We start from the raw sequence: 23,095 nt of genomic DNA, 5'->3' as shown, positions 1-23,095 counted from the left end.
GATAATGACCATTTGTTCTGGGGTAGGAAAAGTGACAGGATGGGGTGGTGAAAAGGTAGGACTTCTTGAACTGAACTCATCAGCTGAAGGGCTGGGAGGGGAGGCATCTAGGGCAGTAGGCCAACAGTATTGTCAGTGATGAGAGGGAGAAGCTCTTCCAGACTAGTCTGGGACAAAGGCAGGTGGGGACACACCAGTACTAAAAGCCCACTTTGCCTCCCCTGAGTGTGGGGCTCATATTTGTCAAAGCCACATCACCCAATCCTTTCCCACCCCAGGGGTTTTACAGGTACCATTCTGATGTGGCACCTGGTGAACCAAATGGGCATGAGGCAGCCACTGCACCAGCAACAGGGACAAGTAAGGATTTTGGAGTGTTGTAACCTGCAGTCCTGGGCTAACCTAAGAGTCTGGAAATAGCCTTAATGCTTCCATAGGTGCCTTGAAGAACCAGGTCTTCCAGCTCCAGCACAGAGCCAGGCCAGGCCAGGCCAGCTTTGAAACAAATGAGCCACCGAAACAGAAGTTTCTCACTTGACCCTCGAAATTCTTCTTAGCCACCAAGTGGAAAACTCCTGGCTTGCCTTTCACCTGCATCTCAGAAATCAGTCTGAGAATTGCAGCAGAACTGGGTGTATCCCTTTGTTTTCCTTTTTTAACTTGTGTCACTGGATAATGCCAACTTTTCCCTCAGAGGAGGGAACCCTTCAAATTAAAATGAAGGATGCAAATCTCCTGGCAGTGGGTGCCAAGCCCTCCTTTTCAGAATCCTTCCAAGGGGTGACACGAGGAGGAAAGTGAATGAGAAGCAGATGGCAGGAGATACACCCCAGAGGAACGATGGATATTTCTGCTGTGACCCACCAGGGAAAGATTTGGAAGCGCTGACACTTTTATGGCATTCTGTTTTATTGTGCAGAGCATTTTTTTCTTGTTAGTTTTATTTTGGCTTCTCTGGGCAACATATTTCTAAAGGGCAAGAGACATGTACCCTACGTGCCCATCTGCAGCAGCAGAGGCACAGACAGCTGGCAAGAACTGAGTTGGACATTACCTGGCCTAAATCTCTCTCAACAGAGAAAATATCAGTTTTATGCTAGAAAAATCAAAATGAAGGCCCAAAGCTCACAGCACAGGCATGTCTATGATAAGAGGATGGCATGCCCACCTGCTGTCCTGCTCTTCTAACATGATCTTTTTGAACACTGGCAGATCATTCTTTCATCATCTGATGTGGAATTTACCTCAGTTTCCTCACTGATGGATTACGTGACCCTTCATGAGCTAAAAGTCACTTCCTACACTTCTGCAAAAGACTCCCAAGACTTCAAAATTTTCCTTATCCATTTTCTCAGCCCACTTCAAGGACATCCTAAGCCACTTATCTGAAGACATCCACCAAGCAGCTGTCCTCTTCTTCTTCAAACTGTCACAAGGGAAAAAAACCCCACAACCCAAATCCACATGGCCTCTCTTCCCTTATTCTCTTCCAGAAGCCCCTGGATGGTTTAGGTCTGGGATGACTGTAAAGTAGGGTGGGTATATCCTCTACCCAAAACTACAACTTCTATTAAAACCCAGCATAAGATACAGATATCAGAGGTGCACACCTGAGAAGAGCAATGTGGAAAAAAAGCTCTCCAGCTTAGGGTGCAGAGCACCTGGGGAGCACAACACAGCAGTGGAGAGGTCAGGACAGAGGAAGAGTTTTGGCATTTACCCCACAGCCAGCATCTGCCAGTGACTTTGCTAATTCATCAAAATAGCCAGATGAAAGCCTAAGGGACTAACCTCACTGTGCATGGAGATTTAACAGCTCTCTGAAGAGAATGAAATAAACAACTGCTGCCTTTCAAAGCTGTTCTGGTTTTTCTCCTTACAGAGATGATAAGGCTTCCAGGACACCAAAAGGGATACTCACCACCCTATTTCTTTTAAATACAAAGAGTTTCCCATAGTACAGACAACTGGATAAAGTGTTTAAGGGCAGTCTGACTTTCTAACCATCCTTTTTGCCCTCAGGATATTTTGGCTTTGCTGCATACTCATATAGGATACCGCATGTTACCCATTAGGTGAATGTGGAGACGCTAGCAAAAAACTCAATCCTGTTGTCATCAGTAGCTAGCGTAGTCTAGCAATGTGGACATGCTACCAATCTCCTCTGGTGCTGTGAGGGAGTCAAATTCTCTGGGAAAGACCCTTCAGGGTGCTTGTTGTTGCAGGCAACACCACATCGAGAAACTGTGGATCTGGGTGAGCATCACATGCTCAGGAGACAAAGTCGCAAAGAGCCAGGCACAGAGCAAACGTGTCAGGAATGTGTGTCTACCAAGAGCATCAAACCATCTGCTTTTCTCAGTACTCAAGTGATGAGCTGTCACCAGTGGTTTAGAGCAGTGTTTTAACCAAGTTGTGCAAAAGAGAAGAAGAAGAAGAAAAAGCCAACAAAGTTTTCCCCACTGCCCAATTGCAAAACATTTCCACTCTTGGGTTCCAACTGCTGAATACAGACATCAGATTTCTATGGTTTTAAAACTAAAGTGACTCTGGAATAAAGCAGAGCCAGCTGCAGAGGCTTCATTCACATGGGCAGCTGATGGCACCTAATAGACTTACACTGGTATCTTCTCCAACCTGCAGTTCATGCACCTTTCCTCTGACATCATTGAAGGCATCTCCAAGTCTGAGGCTTGTCCCTTCCTACCCTGGTGACCCAGAGGCTTTCTGGCATGACAGTCTTGTCACCAGTGATAAGCAGCCCTCATGGATAGTTCCCATCACTGCTGTGGGATCCTTGTCTTATTCAAGGCCTTCCCAAGACCTATCGGAAAAGCACACTGGTATCTTTTTAGCCCAACCATAACAAGTAAGATCTGTAAATAATCTTGAGGGCAGAAGTGTGACTTCCAGTCAGTTACTGTGGGTCAACCAGTTATATTTTCTATTATTATCTTTGACAAAAAACATAACCATGAACACGTCACTTTTGTGTTGGCATCCATTGTGTGGGGTTTAGTGTTCTCTGATGAAGAACAATGTGAACTTTGAAAAAAGATATAGCTACAGCAAAACAAGCCTGTGGGATACCAATTCGATCTTTTCAATCTCATCACTGTTCCTTTCCAGAGGAGCAAAGTTACTGCCCTATTTGAACATGAAATCCAGCCCACAGAAAAATCCCAGCAAAGTAGGATAGAGCAAACACTGAAATTGCACAACATAGAAAATATGGAATTACACAGCAACCAGGATGAGAACATGGAGAAAAAGGTGCCAGAGGATATGTGTCTCTAGTCCATTAAATATAGTTTATTTGAAAGCATTCTACATTTTATTAAAGTAAAGCAGACAGGATATAAGCATTGTAAACTTTCCCCTGAAAGTAAGCATTGCCGGCATTCCACTTGCTTAAATTATTACTTTTTCAGGGGCTGATTAATCCTTGCTCTTCTTAGTGAAGAGAGGAAATGGTATATTGGGTGTTTTACATCCCAGGCCAAAGCAAAATGATGCTTCTGCAGGACTAGCTCAGTCTTTCACTGGTTGCTTTTTTTACCTTTGGGGCTCTATCTCTGTGTTCCTGGCACATGACTACATTTTTTTTTTATGGGCGATATCTCTTGCTTGAGATCTCTTCTGAGAAGTCACATTTTGCATGAGATACGTGATTAAAGAGACTTTACAAGAGGTTTGACATTTTACTACAGGAAGTTAATTGCCACTTACTTGTCTCCAATGGATTGTAGGGAAGAAAAATTCCCTTAAAGAGGAATAAGTGATTTGAGATGAAAAATGAACAGGTCAACAAGCAGAAAAGATAAAATAGTGAGAAATACGAGTATTTTTTCATTAGGAAATGCCATTTTATCAAAACAGACATGCTTTGCTGGAATATGTTTTCATAGAGAATAAATAATTCTGAAATCAGACTTTCATTTGGACTTCATTGGAGCCCTTCATAGAGCTTGTAATTTATGTGAGCTACATTTTTTTTACAAGCTAAAGCATTTAAATAGTACTAACATGAATTTTTGAGCCTTTTTATATCTCTATATAGAATGTGTAGTATTGTGTTTGAACTATACCAAAATAGAAGATTCCCACATAGTCACTTTGATATTTCAGAAGTCAAGAAATTCAGAAGTTGCATTCTACATATCATCTGAGTTTTCAATCATTTGCATCAATCTAAGACACTTGATTTAAGTCCCCTCTGGGATTCTGACAGGATGAGAATTGCATTCTTGACAACTTTACCTGCAAAGTTCAGTATTGATTCTGAACCTGAACCCAACTAAAACTTTACTCCTGCTCCAGACCCCAGTTTGGTCCTTTTGTTCCATCATTGCTTCCAGTGGCATTGTGGAAAGCTGTTCAGCTGTGTTCTTCACAGAAAGAAAAACCTGCTGTGCTGATAAGGTTTTTCTCCTACAGGCTGACATTTTGGGCTCCTTTTTCTCTCTAGCAGGAAATCTACCCAAGTGAAAGGTATTGGAGGGTGAAGTCCCCTGCTGACACAGACACCGAGTCTTGGGTTCAGACACCAGGTGTGGGGTGCAGGTATGAGCACAGGCAGAGGAAGAGAGGTGCAGGAGTTCTGGCAGAGAAAAGAGAGAGGTCGGATCGTCTCTCCCGCAGAACTGAGACATGTTTTGTGAGGCTAAAGGGACTGGGGCACCACAGTCAAATTCCTTTTCCTCCTTCCTTGTAAGTCACATTCCTGGCCTACAAGCCAGTAATTTTCAAGACCAGACAAAGGCAATGGCAGAAAAGTACATATTAGTTGCTGTACCTCAGTGTAGTCACAACAGGTTTTAATTTGGCCATTTTAAGAGTCTTTGGGCCATCAGAATGAGTTCTTTTGGTTAGCTCTGAGTTAAAAAAAAAAATCCTTTTCCCTGTCTCCTTTATTGCCTGTAGGGCAGGTGCAAGCTGACAGCTCCATGACTATAAATTGCTGCTGGAGCCATTGAAGCCTTCTCTTCAAACCAGATGCTCCTCTTTTCTGCATGAGTAGCAGAACACATGCCCTGACCGTCTCCATCTATTTTTAAAATATGGATTTCTTCATCGCTTGTTTATAGCTTTATGTGCTGAAAAAAAAAGCAGAATTAACTTAAAAAAGGAAAAAAATGTCTGTGAGTCAACATGCATCCTCTGGAGGCACTGGAGAGATCTGGAGAGTTAAAAAAATATATCTGGTTTATTGCATGAAGCCATAAAGCCAAACTAAAGACTTAAAAATTAAAAAAAAAAAAAATCCTAAGAAGGTTTTTGAGTTAAAAGCAAAGAAGAATGTTAACAGAAAAGAATCTACCCCAGTAAAAAGTTTCAGGCCATTATCCCGCAGCTGCAGTTTTCCCAACAACAATCATATCACGTGTTCATCAGCTATGAGGGAGCTCAGTCCTTGCCAGGTCACCCAAGGATAACAGCCTGAGTCTTTGGACTCCATTTTAAGAAACCATTTCACAGGCACCATCCTTTCCACTGCAGACTCATTCCTCCAGCTTGCCTGTGAAGACGCCCCAAGTTTTGCATCTGTAAGGAAGCAAATGAAAACCAGAGGAAGCCCCCATTGATGGCATGTCACGAATCTGGGAGCTCTGATACAAACAGCAGCTCCCCAATGAAAGAATGACAAAAATATGGTTCTCAGAGCTGGAGAACTTCCTGTTACTTTTTAGCTCTCCCACTGAAGAGGGAGGAAATATGTGACACTGCAATATAATTATTCTTTTTCCACTGTCAGGGCCGCAGGACAACCGCATTACTCATGTGGAGCCATGAACAAGCTGCACAGGTCCTCCCAAACAAGTGGTAATAAAACTTTGCTCTTGACGGTGCCATCTCCAGAGCTGATGACACATCTTTGCTTTCATTCAGATTTATGTGGGTTTCCTAGGCCTCCCTTCCCTTTCTTTGATGTTGATGTTGATCACAGACAAAATGATGTCACTCTTGGCCAGAAGCTGGCACCAGGCGCAAGTGCTAGAGCAAATGAATTTTATCAGTAATTCATGACATGCTGGCAGTGGATGGCTGGCCCTGGGAATCTCTTTGTCCAGGCCTGTAGCCAGGCTGGAGAGAGCAAGAACTTATGCCCAGTGCAAACATACTGCATTCACATGTCTCTTTCCTGTTGAGTCCCATGTTGCCACCTGTCTTCCTGATCAATCCTGTACAGCCCTGAACCCCTTATGTAAGAGCACAGAAGCCCTCTGCATACCCACTGCTCCACAACATCAGGTATCTGAACCACTGCTGGTCTATAGCCTCATGCCTACCTGCCCTGATAGGATAGACAAAATAGATTATTTTAGAATTTGCCAAAATGTGTAAATACTGTGCATTTTCAGATCAATCAAGTGCAACTGTCAGTATACAACTGCTTGCAAGCATCAGGTTCTGTATTAAAGCTCATTGTTTCAATATTTACTAAGAGAGCTATCATAGTATCTAATATAAACCTTTTGAAAAAGTCTGAGCTTCATTCTACCAGTGGTTTAGAGAAGATCCCAGCATTACTGTATCCCAAATGAACTTTAGTTTTTCATTACTTCTGCACCCAGCTTTGAATCCCTGAGCATTTGCCCAGAAATTTGCACTTTAAAAATAAAAAGGAACAGTACTGGGTGCTTCCTTGTCCCACTGGGGTGCTCAGTGGCTCAGTGGGGTGGCCCCAAGGCTGTGTATGTGCAGTGATGCACATGTTCTGCAGGCAGAGGGTCCCCCCTCCTGCAGTCATTGCAGCAGGTCTCGGTAGGGACCAAAGAGCTCAGTTCATCTTCGGGCCTGAGTCTCAGTTGCTTCAGCTCACTGGATGGGATCCAAGTGCTTGTCACACTGCCACAGCTCTGCTGGGGAAGTTGCATGTCTTCCCCTGTGCCAGCTTTATCTCAAAGCTTTTTTTCTGTATATATTTCAGTGATTTAAGTAGATGACGTGGAGGCACAGGAGTTGGAGTCCTCTCATGCTGTGTGCGGCACCAGTGGATAATAAGCGTGTGAAGGAAGGGAGTTATCCACCCACACACAATCAGCACAAGGATTTGATTTCACTGGGGTTTTTTTTCTCTTTTATTTGCCATCATAATTGAACATTTTTGCACTAGTTTGATCTCCAATTCCTTCTTGATCTCCAAGTCCCTCTATCTCCTTCTCTGTGTGTGTCCATGTGGCTGGGTCCCTTGAATGTTTATTCTGCTGCAAAGTGCAGTGATTTCTGGGCAGGATGTCCAAAGATAAATCTGGCTTGTGGCAAGAGTTAAAAAGATTACAGTAAGGCCTTGTTTACAAAAGAGAAGGATCAGCTGCTGTTCTCGGAGTTTGTTTAAAAATTCTTTTTTTAACCATGCTTCTTTGTGTTTAGGTTTGTTTCCCTTGTTAAATAAATACCCGCTAAGGTCTCCATTGATCACCTCCGTCCTCTGCGTGTGCCTGAGGAGAGGAGAAAGCAGAGGATTCCATGCCTTTCTGGAGAGGACAGAAAATTTCTAGGAAAACTTTGTTAAGCATCAGGGAGTGGCAGAGTTAAATGCAGCCCAAAGCCAACCAACGAGCTGGAACAGGTGAGAGAGGGGTCACTTATGATAAGCCATATACTCATGAAAACATTCACATGTAAATCTTTCATCTTTCTGCTTTGGCTTCTTCCACAAGGTGGCCTGAGCAGTGACAGCTACTGACCTGACCTGACCTGCCTGTGGAGCCTGCCTCCTTCCCACAGCAGGAACCCCAGGACTGAACAACCAGAAGGGCAGCAAGATCTCTGGTAGGTAAAACAGCCTGGCCAAACTCGAGGGTTTTCCCAGTCTTTTCAGCCTTTTTACCGTAAAGGGCTGATGAAGAGAAAGCAGGGATGAAGAGGAAGGTAATGCTGACCTCTGTTGACAAATCAATGGAAGAAAAATTCAAAGACAACTTCTGGCTCAATCAGTCCTTAGATCACTTCCCAGTGTGACTTTCCATCCTCCTACATGCTTGTTCCTTGCTAGATTCAGACTTTGCAGGGACCAACAGCAATGCCTGGCATTTCTTCAGCTCACAGAGTGCTCAGAAGTGTTGCCTCCAGAGGCACATGAGCACAGGTCTCCCCTTATTGCCCTGGCTCTATGGTGAAGACAGACTCATGTTCTGGGGTTCAGTACGGTTCTTTGGGACCACTTTGAAATACAGCACATAGGACCATATATCCCTTCGCAAATGTGGAAACCAATTTTTTTACACAAAGAAGTTGTTCAGGAAGATAGATCTGTGATTTTACATGGATGAGAACAAAATCTCAGTGCAACCCTGTTTAGGGGATAAAAGCAATGCTCTACTTAGTTTGGGATTCCTTAGTATAAATATTACTTTTACTTAAATGAAATAAAAGCAAGGTATGAGGGAGCAGGTGAACAGAATTCATTTTAGGAGCACAGCATGAATGCATTTGAAGGTGAAGTAGGTGTTGTTTTTCAAGAAAGCAGTGATGCATTTCAGGACCTTGAAGACTGGTTCGTTGTTAGAGCCATAATTAACTGCAGAGAGTTGAATGCATTCTTCAGTGTAGATGACCTCTTTACCAATGCTTACCAGGAAATAATAAGCAACAGGGTGTAGGTCCTAAATGAAACAGAAGCTGCCAGCATTGAAATTCCTCTATGGAAAGAGAGCTCCACCTTCAAAGCAGGACTTCGTTCTGCAGTGCCTCTCTCCTAAAAAAAAGAGCGTTGCAAAATAGAGACCAACCTACCTGGTCCAGACTTGCACTACATTTTTTGCAGGCTAAGAAAAATATCTGACAAGACTGGGAAGTCTTCCATAAAATCATCTGATCACATAACAAGACAAGACCTTTAAGGCCAACAGTTTAAACCACAAGAGTTAATGTGCTTTGGTCAAGACCTTCTTTCACTCTAAGTTAATAATTTGTTTGATCAATCAATTATTCAATCATTCAGGGTGTGCAATAGTTATACTCATTCTAAATTTGTACAGGTAATTGTAGCAGCTTCAAGTTGAGGAATAAAAGAATGTCCAAATAATGTTGTTATCCATTCCTCACGTAACCTATAGACAATTTTTTTTATCCTGTTCTGTAACATCGTTGCAATTGCAATTTGTTCAAACAAGATGTACCTAAAGAGCTACTTTAAAGTCATCACACTTCAGAACAAGTTCTGCAACAACTGAAATGACATTTTCCCAGGAAGCCTAATTCCATTCCCATTTTCCATGCTGCCAGACCTGAATCTCTGCAAAGGCTTTAAAAGGACAGAAGCAACTTTTGCCTCGTGCCAACCCTTCACCTGGAGTTAACATCAGCACCTAGATTTCCTCACTCAGTTCCAGAATGACCAATTAGTCCCTTACTTGTGGTCTCCTTTCAAAATATTGCCAACAATTTTTTGCACAACCACTCATGATATCCATTAGAAATATGGCAGCCCAAGTTTTCCAGCTTCCCTCCACCCTTTTTCCCCATAGTTTAGGACAAGCATGGCAGGGAGGCAGATGCTCAGAGCACTTTCTAGTTTCTATCTCTAATGGCACCATAATGAAGCTGACAGAACCGTTAGGATTAGTTTAGTGGAGGAATTAAGCATCTGGACAAAAATTGGATATGATGGATTTTCCCCATTAGGGTTTTTGGTCTGAGCCCAAGATAAATGATTATCGGTGTAATTACAGGGTGATTATGCTAAGTTAATTAATGGCATGTAGCTTTATTTATAACATATTCTCTTTCCCCAAAGATTCAGAGAGTGCCTTCCCCTCCCAGCCCTCCCCTCCTTTAGCAAAATAGTTCTGCACAGACATTGGCTTGCTCCAGAGGATTCAATCAGTTGCTTACTTACAGAAGCTATAAGCAGATGCACGGGCTTGAGGACTTACTTATTTGGCCTCTGATCTGGAAACCACTGGGGTTGTATCTGCTCACAGCACCTGAGCATGTGGCCCTGAGGTATTTCTCGTGGTTCAGGGCTGATCAGCGTATAGAGATCAGTGCAGGTGCAGTGCTGATGGGGACAAAGACATGTCATGACGTGGGGAACTCTTTCCCTTTCAGGGGAGATAACAGTCCCAGGATGACAGGGAAGACCTAAAGGCTGTGTGTTATGATGATAGCCCATTTCCCACTAAATCTGTTCTTTGTATAAATATGAAGAGCAAATAAACCAGACACACATAAGACAAAGTGCTCAAGAGGGAAGAAAAAGAAGGAGCAAAACCAAATAACAAATCAACCACAAAAACCCTGCTGCAGTCACATTTGAAAACTCCCTGGGTATTCAGGCCAACACTGTCAGGCAAATTAAGTTTGAAAGATAGTTACTGGCTTTTCTCACTCCTGCCTCTTCCCAGCAAAGGGTATCCTACCCACCAGGGAATCTTACACAAAATGAGGGTTGAGAAGGCAGCAGGTGTAAAGGTACCTCCTATACAAACACGCCTGTGGTCATAGGAGGCACTAAGAACCCCATGTGTCCCCCATCACTGCAGAGTGCATTCAGGGTGCCTTTTCCCACTGTGATTCCCACTTGGGAAGGAAATCAGAGACTGGGCTGTGCAGGTAATCTCTAAATCATGCAGCAGTCTTCAGACCACTGCTTTCAGGACAGGCCATGCAGAGGGATGAGAAAGGGCCTCTCTTCTCAAGAACTCTTCTTCCCCCTTTCTTCAATGGCTCATACCACTGACATGAGTACCCAGACCATACTTGCAGGCTCTGACATGTAACAGAAGCTCTGAGTCTGACCATTTTGAGGCACTGACTTTACCGTCCTGCAGGTCTTAGTGGATCTCTTACTTCTTTTCAGATCCTAATGACTAAAAGCAGTCAAATACATACATAAATATTTACCTTGTTTTGCTAAGGAGACAAGACTTACACAATTGAATGGTGTCTCCTCGAGTCAATTACTAGAGACATTGAGCAACCAAAAATGGTTAGCAGAGGTCTCAAAACACTTTAAGCTGAATACAAATAGGTGACCCATTAGAGAAGAGATACTTAGTCAATGCTAAGATATGTAAGCGCAACGCTGTATTAGGCATCAGAAAAGTCACTTGCACAAACAGCATTCAAGTTTGCGAAAGAGATTATATCATGAGTCATGACTTCTTCACCATGTGTATTTCCTGGTACCTAGCAAGGGAGTTGGCACCCTGTCATTACTTTGCTGTTATGGAAAAACAAGCATCAGATAAAAAGTATTAAAAAAAAAAACCTTGCCGGAGGTTCATCAAAGGACCTTCTCTCTTTAAAGGCCACTCAGATGGTTTCAAGCCTTCTGTCATCCCAGTCCATCATACTTCCCTAGCAAAAGTGTGAAGACTTTATTTAGAAAGTCTCTTCATACCTTGTTGCCTTTGGGTATTCTTTGCAAACCCCTTCTGTCATCTGTCCCCAAAGCAGGCCAGCTTCCATTTTAAATGGGTGGGGACATTACCATTTTGAGCTACTTTCCCTCCTCCTTCATCAGTTGCTTTTGAAAGTCTTGGCCTAAGTGTTTTGCATTTGTGGCAAAACTTGATGAGAGTCCCAAGTGTCCCAACCAAATGCCTGCCCTATAGAATCATCCTTCCTCTATGTAGGTCAAAAAATCCCTTTACTGGATGCCAAAAATGATGGGGTATTCCATTAACCTTTGCACTGCCCAGAAGCCTGGCTTCATTAGGAAAAAAAGTGTATTAAAATTATAATCCTGAATCTAGTTCAGACCTGAAGCCACAGTGCCTTCATCAGCTGCTCAGTCAGCTTTCTTATGAGTGTGTGATCTGACATCCCTCTTCAGACACCGTTCACTCTCCAGCCTCCAGACATTCACCCATGTCTCATTTCTCCTGTCCTTGGGAAACTTCCAGATTTCCCATGTAGAGTGAAGGGAAAACACAGTCCAAGGGCAAGGGAGAAATGAGTTGCTGGATGCAAAGATCTTGCAGGTCACAAGCTGCTGGGAACTTGCAGGGGAATTATACTTCTTGCCACCTTGGATTTGGGTCAGAAGAATAGCAAGCATGTGACTCATCCAGAAATTACTGGAAATTGTATCCAGTGGTGTTGAACACAAGGAAGGAGCACAAATCTCTGAGACAGGAATTGTGGCATTAAAACTGAAAGATTTTATGTGGGACAAAAGGAGCAGACAGACTTCACAAACATATCCCAGACAGTGCCAAGCCTATATCTAAAGTGCCCCTAACCCAGGGCGGGGGTAAAGAAGCAGTTCTCTGTGTCACTTAGAGGATCTAACCATTTCTAGTGCATGAGAATGTTGTTTGATTTTGTATATTCAATTCAGACTCCTGGAGTTAGGTCTGTTGTGCTGTATTGCTCCTGTCTCTCAGGGAACATCCGGAAACTATTACACCAAGGTGACCAAGGGGCAAAACACAAGGGCAGAGGACAGGCAGAGCAGGTGGGGCAGGTGAATTGGAACCACCATGGCTTTGGATGGAGAGCCATGCTTCATGCAATATTGATTTGGATACAGCAGATTCCCTCAGGGTGGATGATGGAGAGATTGGCAGGAAAAAAACAGTATCTATCAAAGGACTGTGTGAGCTGTGCCAGCTCTTTGGGTAGCCAGATACATATCCAGTATTGAGCATAACTCAGATGATGACAACTGTTGAGCCAGCTCTGGAGCAAATGGCAAGGTCTCTCTAAGGTTCTTCTGGAGTCAGAAACTGGAAATACTAGGCTCATTATTCTATGGGTGTCAGTTGGATCCCAAGAAGGCCAAACATTTCTTAAAACTGTTTGGCAGGTCTTTCTACAAACTATGAAAGTTTGAATGGTACATAATATTCTGATTTGTATTCTCCTGGATGTTCATGCAAATCAGCAGAGGTAGTACATCACACCTTAAAACCCTTGAAGAACCTGGCTAGATGTGTGAACAAGTAAGCACAAAAGACAACTATATTGATTTCATCTATGGCTTTTTCAATTTTCAGTCAATGCCTCTGCAAGTAATTTCTGTTGGCATGTGATTTCTCAGATATCTCCCTTGTTCATGGACAGAAATGGCACACCTGTCTTGAGGCTGGAAAGGCATGCTATCTGCTTTCAACTGAGAATGTATCTTAAGGTCTGGACCTAATGGACTTCCTAGCAGCAGGTTTACCAAGGGCCATGGTTTTTGAGCTATTTGTCCCATTTCCAGGCTGTCAATCTCACCAATGAACAGTCCTTTCTCTCCCAGGGCTCAGGAGCACAATTATTACCAAGGCTCAAATTATCATGCGTCAATAGAGCCATGGTGATGAATCGCATGAGTGCTGCTAGGAGCAGAGGAATTAGGACTGGAATGGACCTCAGGAGGTCACTGCAGCCAGCATTCTTCAGTCTGTGGTCCATGGTCTGGTAGGCATCAGGCAGTAGCCAGGAAACTTTGGAACAACTTAATTTTCCAGTATATACACTCATTTCCACATGTGGGAGCAAGCAAGGAAGTTGAGGTGGGGGCCTGAGGGGGCAGGGATGATGACAGTAACACGGTTCAATGTTTGAAATAGGCTGAAAGTGCAATCTATTGCAGAAACATTGCACTAGGTGAACTGTAGTTCCTCCCGGATCAGAAAGGTGAAGTCATCCTTGGATGAGTTCATAGAGGAGAAGCAAGGGCTAAGGAACACCAGTTGAGTCCAATCCCCTGTCCTAAGGCAGAACTCGGCTCTATTAAAACATTTCTGCCAAATATTTTTCTAACTTCTTCTTAAAAATTTCTATTAACACAGATTCCACCCGTTCCCTAGGCAATGTATTGCAGCATTTAACTACTCTGACTGCGAAAAAGTGATTCCTGATGTCTAACCTGACTCTTTCTCAGGGCAATTTAATCCCATTACACCTTGTCCAATCCATAGGAGACCCAGAAAGCAATTTATTCCCTTTCTTAGCCCCAGGCAGCACAAGGTAAAACATGTTAGCATAAACCTCACTAAAAGGCGTACAGTATGCAGTGTAGAGAAGCTCAGAGCACTTAACCCAAGGAAATTCGTGTTGTTTGAAACATAAAACAACATCCTTCTCCTCCTCAGCAAAAACAAGGTAATTGATTCATGGTAAAAAGGGTAAACTACAAGTCCCAAGACTTGAGCTATTCCCTGAAGTCCTCCTTCAGGGAAAAACTCCCACCTACTAGCCCTCACGAAATGCCTTACATTAAAAAAAAGAAGCATTGAAAGCAAGGTGTCTCTAAAAGGATCCTACTGTCTCTAGAGTTCTCTTATTCCTCCTTCACTGTGCCAAGAAATCAGAAGGACCAATAAAAAGAAAAAAAAAAAAAAAGAGTTAAGAAAAGAACCTTTGTGGGCAGCTGTTAAAAGAAGGTCGAATGCTTATTTATTTATTTTTCTATGGGGGAACACTGATGGGAAGAGAGAAAAACAAAGAATTGCTTTTGGAGTAGTCCAAAAGCTCCCTGCTGACAGGTTGGCCCCACCCTCCCCTCTCCAGTGCACAAGGACTCTTTTCAAAGAGAATCACCTGGCCCATAAATTCCAATTTATGGTAATTTAAGAAAATAAATTACGAACTCCAGCCTCCGACAGTGTTTAGAAAAGGCAGGATTAAGCACAGCGATTAAAAAAGAAAAGCATTTCCTTGCCACTTGACTTTGCAGGTGGGATTTCCTCCAATCTTCCCAGGTTTGTGGCTTCACTATGCAGAGCCTTCAAGGGGTTAAACTGGCACAGATGGGGTGGGGGTTGCAAATACTGTGAAGGCTGGAGGAAGGGCAAGAGGAAATTAAGTGGCTTCTTTCTTTTCACCTCCCTTTTTCCAGTTGTCTGTAGCAAGCCTTCAGAGCACCTATATTTAGACTAGGATATATAAAGAGGCACAGATGCACACTTGACACAGGAACATTTCCCATTTTCTATTAAAATGACTAATTTTTAGCTTCTGTGCTGCTTTCTTCAGTGATCTGGGATTTGGCCAAGGACAAAAAAAAAGGCTTTTTAGGGCCACTTACTGAATAAAGATCTTGCCCGAGACTTAATTACAAATGTGATGTTCCAAATTAGATAGGCAACGATGTTGGATTCAGCAGGGAGATGCTTCAGAAACTGGGGCCAAATACTTCAGCTTTGTGGGGCAGGAGAACAGAAAACATGGGGACGTCATATCCCTTTCTGTCCTCCTGGGACCACATGTCTTCTTCTAATAAGCATGTTGTCCTCATACAGGGGAAAGCTCCACCAGAAGGCAAGTTGGATTCTTCATCCCTACTCCTCTTCTGGGGAGGCCAGAAGTTTACTCCTCAAATGGTCAGAAATTCTCTCTTTTCCAGTTTTAGTTTATTCCTGGCCACATTCATCTTTTTGCCTTCTGGTATGAAACATTTTTACTTCAGCTTAAATATCTCTTCCCCTTCTGGCATCTTACTTTCTCCAACCTCATAGCCAGGGAAACTTTCTTGACCCTTGTTTTCCTGAAAAAAAAAAAAAAGCAAGCGAAGTTCCCTGTCTTCTCTTAAGAAACAGGGTCTCCAATGCTCTTTTTCTTCCCATTTTATTCCTGTGCTAACATCAGTGTTCTGTGTGTAAAGAAACAAGGTGCAAGTCTGGTCATGAAACAGAAACTGGCTACAGGATCCTACTCAAGACCACAGCACCAAGGCTGAGATACCATGGATGGTCTGGCAGCAAGTCCTGGGGGAGAAGCTCAGAAGCAGTTTCTGTCTGTGCCCAGTGTGTTTTATGGTCTACACTAAAGAACTCCTGTCACCACACGCCTTCGTGGGCTAACATTTCTTCCAAAGCTCCATGGTGCATACCAGGAGTCCACATCTCACCAAGCCATGTTAGCATGTCTTCCCAGCAAGGAAATCCCATGGGAGGCCTTCTCTACAGACACACACAGGGTGTGGGTCAGGAGTCAGACTGCCTTCACCTCATGTGGGGATGACAAAAGCTCCCCACACCAGCCAGCACAACTCTGACATCCACAGCTTCCTTCCCCTACCCCACCGTGGATACCTGCTCCTATACTTCCCCACAAAACCTGACACCATCTCAAAGCCCAGGAATTTGTTCCTCTGACTGACTTTGTGTCCTCACCACTCCTGGCCCAGGCTACATTCTAATTCCAGTCCAGCCCACCTGGTTTTCAGAACATGCAGTCTCCACATCCCAGGCAGATGGAGCAGGTTCACTGGATGCATTTGGGGAGCAGCAACCTGGCCAGGGCTGGGGCAACAGGGGAGGAGGCAGTTAGCACTCCTTGGTGCTGCTGTGACTTCAGTGGTGAAGGAAAGGTGTGGGCTCCTCTGAGCTCAGAAAGACCAGACACCGGTGATGATACATGACAAAAAGTGTGCTCTGGTCAAGGCTGAGCTTGGCCAGAGCAGTACCCTGACATCGTTTCCATTATGTTTTTGTTGCCATTTCCAGGTACAATTGTCTTCTTCCTGGGAGAGAGGAAGTGTTGAAACCATAACATTTTCATTTCCCACCTGGAATTTCTGTGGGTTTTTCTAGAAATTGAAGTGGGGGAATTGGACAGGGGTGGGGGGGAAGGAGGAATATCTGCTTGCTTGTTTCCTTGACTTTCTCTCTCTTCTTTCTTTTCTCTCTCTCATTCTTTCAAATAAAAGTATCTTTTTTCACTGACACAACTCTCTCCCCTACCCTTTCACTTCCTAACCAGATCTGACCTGTATTTTCTTAGGCATAAATTAATAATTTAAGATGCCCAATTTAGCATGCTGGACTGAGTCTATTTTCCAGAAGACAAATGTACTGCACTTTATGAAAACCCAGTTCCTGGATTCTCTCTCTCTCAAGATATCCAACAGTTATTCTATCAATGCTATTCCTCCATAATAGAAAGAGTCAAAATCTCCAATAATTTCAGAAAATGTTGGTCATTATCTTTGTATAGTGAAGACAGTAATCTGAGCTCTAAAACAAATGAAATTTATTCCTTAAAAGAACCCCAAAAACTCAAGTGGTGCCAGCATATTTATTCATAAACAAAACTTCTCTAGCACAACCCTGGACTTCCCAACAAGCAGTTTTGTGAGTGAACTTTATAGTATGACATCAGTGAACAGATGGCAGGCATAGCTGCTGGCAGAGTGATGAGAAAGCTGGCCATTTATAATGGAAAATATCCTGATAAATGGAATGCGCTTATTTTATTCCATGGTAATGTTTATAAAATTCCTTTCCTGAGGCTTCTTCAAGGATATTTTCATCATTATTGCATTATTATTAATAATAAAACACATAAAGGAAAAAAATATGCATAACAAATGACATTTTAAATACCCTAGAGAGTAAAGGAAAGGTTTTCAGCACTGGTAGGGTTGATTGCATTGTGATGATTTGTTACAAGCTTTACAATTACAATCCGTGATGGCATGGACATTTCTCCCAACAGGGTTAATTGTAGAATAACACTCAATAACTGGCAGGCCTTCCCCCTTCAAGGGACAACACTGGAGTGTGAAGGCATGCACAGTTGCTGCCAAATTTCTGTACCTTGAGAGTCTCTGAATGCTGATGTGCCTCAAGTCTTTCAAAGGCAGACTTTCAGCTGGATTTAATTCAGGATAGGTCCATTATGTAAGCAATGGGGAACAAAGCTGGGCCTTCAAAAAAATTGTACTGTTGAGGAATAGTTTTTGCCTTGAGAAGCCGAATCCAAGTAGTGCAATCCAATTTAAGTAAAATTCATTCTAATAATATTTTCTAGAAATTTCCAGTGATAGCACATGACACAAAGCTGGGAAGGAAGAGATTCCTCTCACAGGTAACCACTGGAAATTCTGCACTAGTGCCTGACAGGAGGAGACACAGGATGAGTTGAGGGTGGGATCCCTCGACCCACCACAGTGCTGAGTCATAGCACAGAGAAAGGAGACCTCCTCCCACTCCTCCACATTCTACCCTATTTGCCTTAATTCCAGGAGCTCAAAAGCAAATAGGCCTTGCTGAACCTAAAACGTCTTACAAAGTGATTTCACTTTGATAAGACAGGATGAAGACATGTGGTTTGGATTAATCCCAACACATTTCCTTCATACACAGCCCCAACAAGAGAGAAATCAGTGACAAGGTTTAAGATAACATAAAAGCAAGTGAATCAGGGGAGTGATTCATAATAATAATTGAAGGATTACAATCAGATAGTGCTTATCAGCCCTTATCTTCCAGCTTTTTATAAAAGCAACTGATATCATTATTGCCATTGTACAGACAGTGAAGCTGAGGTCAAGAGAGGTCAAACAATTGACAAATGGTTGCCTTGCCAGATAATGATAGAGCTACGAATCTGTTCATTCTTTACCTGTTAACATTCTGATACACTGCATCCATCAGAATAAAAATCTGACACAATAGACTTTGTCCCAGGACAAAAAGATAGGAGTCAAAAAGTTTGTCATCTTTCAGAGAAAGACCACCTCAGTAGACAGACTCCCTTTCCAATCTGTTTAGCAATATAAAGCAGAGAGGGCGGCTACAATCCCATGCTATCCACTTACAACCAACAGGCAGTGACCTTCTGGTGTGTTACAGCAGCATAGTTAAACAAACAACTTGCTGTTCCAGCCCCCCTTGGGGCAGATTCCTTGGTGGGGACAATCTATTTCCAGCATTTCCATATCCGGGTCTGGAAGTCATTATATCCACCTATTCCTACAGTGAGCCACCCTGAGTATATCTAAAGTCTCTATCTCATCCTGAACAACATGCCAGAGACCAGCTGTGCTGCAGGAAACTTGTTTTCTAGTAGATTCTCAGACTCAAATCTTCTTAGGCACGGAACACCAGCTAGTCTGGGTGAACTGGAGGCTGAATTCACAACAAGTTCCAGGGTCATGCCTGAAATCCAGCACATCACAATTTTACGCTGCTTCCTGCTTCCCTCTTTTCACAATTCTGAGATGTCCTCAATTTACCTGCAGATACATTAAGAAAGCTCTTATCTTTTGGGCAAAATCTCAACTTGGAAAAACCACAGGAACTATAAACTATACTTCAGCAAATTGCCTTAAGCTCTCCAGCTCACTGTGGTTTGATACCCTGCCTAGTGGACCATTCCTAGTCCTCTAACTAATCCGCAAAATATTTTTTTTTAATTTCCTTCCATCTGCAGCATTTTCTGTTCCACCTCCTCTATACAGCTCTGCTCCCCTGAGACAACAATTGTAACAGCAACAACAAAATCTCACAGCAACAACAGTGTGCTTAATTTCAGGCTCTACTGTGGTCACTTCCCTGCTCAACATGATAGAGAGACATGGACATGGGCACTGGGTTTCATCTCTCTCCTGCCAAGGATCCAATATCCTGTTCTCAGCTCATACATTTTGGATCTGCCACTGTTTCTGCCAAAAAGAAAAAAAAAAAAGCTTCATTTTACAGGAGAGGAATGAGAAAAAATAAGAAAGGGAGAAGATGAGGAAGATATTTAAAGGGCAGCCAAGATAATTCCTCCTGGATGTTTTGATCTTTTTAAATAATTTGTTCTTGAAGAAACTATATTCTGGTGGCCCTCTGCAGGAGAGTGCCTACTGGAACATAATCCTATCACCCAGGAAGAAAGAAGGTGCAAGATAATATTATTCTTTTCTGACTCTAAGAACAAAGGAACTTTTGGATGAGAAAACCCTGCTAGGAACAAGAGGAGATTAATCTTCTCTCAGGTCTATTGCAGTGCTTCCTCTCAGATATGGACAGATGTGCAGAGATATAAAATAGTTTCAAAAATGGCTTTGTGAAACAAATCACATCAGGATCTGGAACCAGCCACTGAAAATCATTTTCCAGAAATTCCTTTGTGCTTTTATCTCCACTGGAGAAATCATGTCACCAGTTTGGGGCACCGCAGTGGCTCCACCTCTGTCCTCCGCTTGCTCAGATCTACCTCCAACCATCCTGTGCTCACACCTGAAAGCTCCTTTCTGCATGATCCAAGTTCAGATAGTGGTCCCCTAGAGGCACGGTCCTCCTCTGTCTCCTTTCTGCTGAGGTGGGCATGCAGCTCTAGAGCTCAGTAAACAAAGCTCACAACTTCAAGATGAAAACCAGTCAAGACCACTCCTTCCACTTTGTTTGCCAGGGTATTCCTAGTCTGTTCAGACTCCTCCTAGCTTGTGTGAGTGTCAGAGACCTGCTTTGGTATGCAAGGAGGTAGCACTGAGATACATCATCCTGAAGATCCAAGTGAAAGTCATAAAGGCTCTTTAACACCACAGCTTTCATGGAATAACTCCAGATTTAGACGAGGTTTGGCGAGAGCAAATAGAGCCCCTCTTCTATTTTCGTTTCCTGAATTTAGCATTGCTTCCAATTCATGTTCCCAGTTTGTACCCTACTAGAACTCCAGACCTTTGAGTTCTGTTTTCTGTAAAGCTGTGTTATTTCCTCCATGCTAGTCGGGACATTCCTGTAAAGGTCTGACTTGGTTTGTTGCCATTCTTTTAGTTCCAGTTTCTTTTGGAAGTAGAAAGTCTCAAATTGTGAAACTCATTCTGAGTTATAGAAAGCTCCAAAAATTTCTCTTTTTAATGATAGATTTTTTAGAATACATACAGGCCTTACACTTAGTTTTCCAGCTGAAGTGATTACACTCATGTTTTAGGTCCTGCAGCTGGCTTGAATTTGACCTCCATTGCAATGACAACCTACAAGAAGAATGGAATGAAATAGCAATTATGAAACACCCTGATTTTTTATCTTTGCTGAACAATTCAAGCAAAGTTCTGTTTAACAGATTGCAGTGAGATTCTGCAGCAGTTTCAGTATCCACAGGCACTTGCCCCCTGTTCTCAGGTACTTATGTTTAGAAGATCCCACCTGGTATTGTCATACAGTATCGGAGTACATTTAATACATATCCTCACTACTCTGAGACTGCTTTATTTATTGGCAAGAAATTTTAAAATGTTCATTCAGGAAAATAAATTAATTTTAAAAGACCATCTGTATTGAAGTAGCAGCTGAAGAGCTTGCAGTCTGAAGAGCATCTCCCGAAGCTCAAAAAGTAGCAGAGCTGTGATTTTGGTCACGTTACTGGGACAGCTGAGCCAGTAACCAAAAATTCAGAAATTAGTGTAAAATGATGCCACTAGACTATGAAATTCAACTATTGTGCTGTTGACATTTTCTTGCCATTTTGAGCTCAAAAGAATCAAAATGCCTTTAGTCATTTAGACTGTACTTCAGACACAGCCTTATTTTCATTTCAATGTTGTTGATGCATGAAGTTGTAGTATTGCCCACGCATGTTTCTTGTCAATAACATTAAGAAAAAACCTATTTATAGATCTCCGTGTTGAAAAATGATGCATAAAAACTGAGTTGTTTGTTTACAATGATAATACAAATGGCTCCACTCCCCAGCTCAGTCCTAGCCCCTTAAATTCAGAAGCCTAACTCTGCAAAGTTCAGTCTCCTAGCAATAATATTCTGCTCTATGCTTCTGAGCATACAGCCAGCCCTGGCAATGCTTGACATAGCCTTATTTAGGCAGAGCACAGGAACAGCCTAGAGTCACTCATGCCCCCAGGCCTCAGACCAGATTAAAGGTTTTGATATGAGACTTTGCTACCCTTGGGAGCCCAAGTAACACAGGAGTCACTGCATTTGGGGAGGATTTGTATGCCTTGCACGACAGATTACCATTCTGTCTCTTCAAACAGGGATCTCCACGCTGTTGTGCTATTCCTTGGCCAAGTAAATCAGCTGTGCACCAGGACTTTATATACATAGTCTTTGACCACTGGGCCAGAGCGTGTTTGTTATTTGTAAGCAGACATGTAGAAGCTTATCAACAAGATTTTGCACAAGACCTGGTGCTCTGGCTCTTTGGTTTGTTGGAGCAGACAGTGGATCATCCACCAAATCATACAAAAAATAATTTCTTTTGCATCTTGTGGGGGTGTCAAAAAACTATAATTGTTTTTCTAATAGTGATTGCCTCCTTCTTCGTGTGAGACTTCAAAATGCCTTACCACAAACAAAAGCATGATCTATCATATCTCACTTCCTTCAACATTCCTTCTACCACTTCTTCCTGGAGCTATATTTCCCCTGCCCTGGCTTCAGTGACGACTTCATTATACTCACATTCAGGCTTTATGTGATTCAGCCAGGTGTTACTTGTGTATCTACATCAAAGCTACACAGAAAAGGAGAGAAGTCCCTGCTTCTCCAGAGAGTGCTTTCATACCCCTTCCACCAAATTAGCACTGGCAGAAAGGGGAAGGGGAAGGGAGTGACACATTTGACCATACCACTCTCTGCTACGTGAGCGCGTGTCTAAACTCTCATTAGAGGATTTTGCCCTGGAATTTAAAGCATGGCTCAACCCAGCATTAGAAAGCTAACGAGGCTGAAATTAAGACAGGAACATTTTCAACCCTCACTCAGCACTTATTCTAGCAAAGTCAATCTAGAAGGATTTTATCAGTCCACAAGTTTTCTCAGGTCATTCTTAGGGCTTCGGGAGGTCAAAACCAAAGAGACAAATCCATCACTGGAACTGAATATTCATCCCAGCTGGATGCTGTAGAAACTGTTTCTCTATCCCATCATCCCCCTATTACCTTCTGCGTCCATATTAACAGATTCAGGTAATACAGCCTTCATTTCCAAGTGGGATTCTTCTTTGCCCATTTTTCTCTCTAACTTCAATATTCCAAATTTTACACCAGACTGTGTAAGTGTGGCAGATCATTTATTTTGGAGCCCATTGAGTTTGAGAGCTCCCTGCAATCTCCAAGCAATATTTTTAGCCCTGTATTTCTCTTTCTAAGATATTAGTATAATCTAGCAGAAGTGGATAATTTGGGACTCCCACAACACTGTCTTGTCTTTTTCTGTTATCAGTGCTCAAGGTGAAACTTGGACAATCTCCAGCCTTTTCCCCTTTAAATTAATTGGAATAAAATGGATAGTCTGTTCCATTGTTCTTGCTAATGTTTCAAGAGTTCCTCCATCCCTCAAACAGCTTTGATGTCATCTAGTTCCACTTGAAGGGGAAAGAATGTGTTTGGGAATAATTAACAGGCTAAAAATTACTTTGTCAGAACATTTGTGTTATTGAATTACTTGCAGCTACCAGCTTTAGAGAGCTGAGACAGCGG

Source organism: Corvus moneduloides, chromosome 7 (genome assembly GCF_009650955.1).
Source record: "Corvus moneduloides isolate bCorMon1 chromosome 7, bCorMon1.pri, whole genome shotgun sequence".
Lineage (NCBI taxonomy): Eukaryota > Metazoa > Chordata > Aves > Passeriformes > Corvidae > Corvus > Corvus moneduloides.
The sequence above is the reverse complement of the archived record's forward strand: the minus strand, read 5'-3'. Positions refer to the sequence as shown.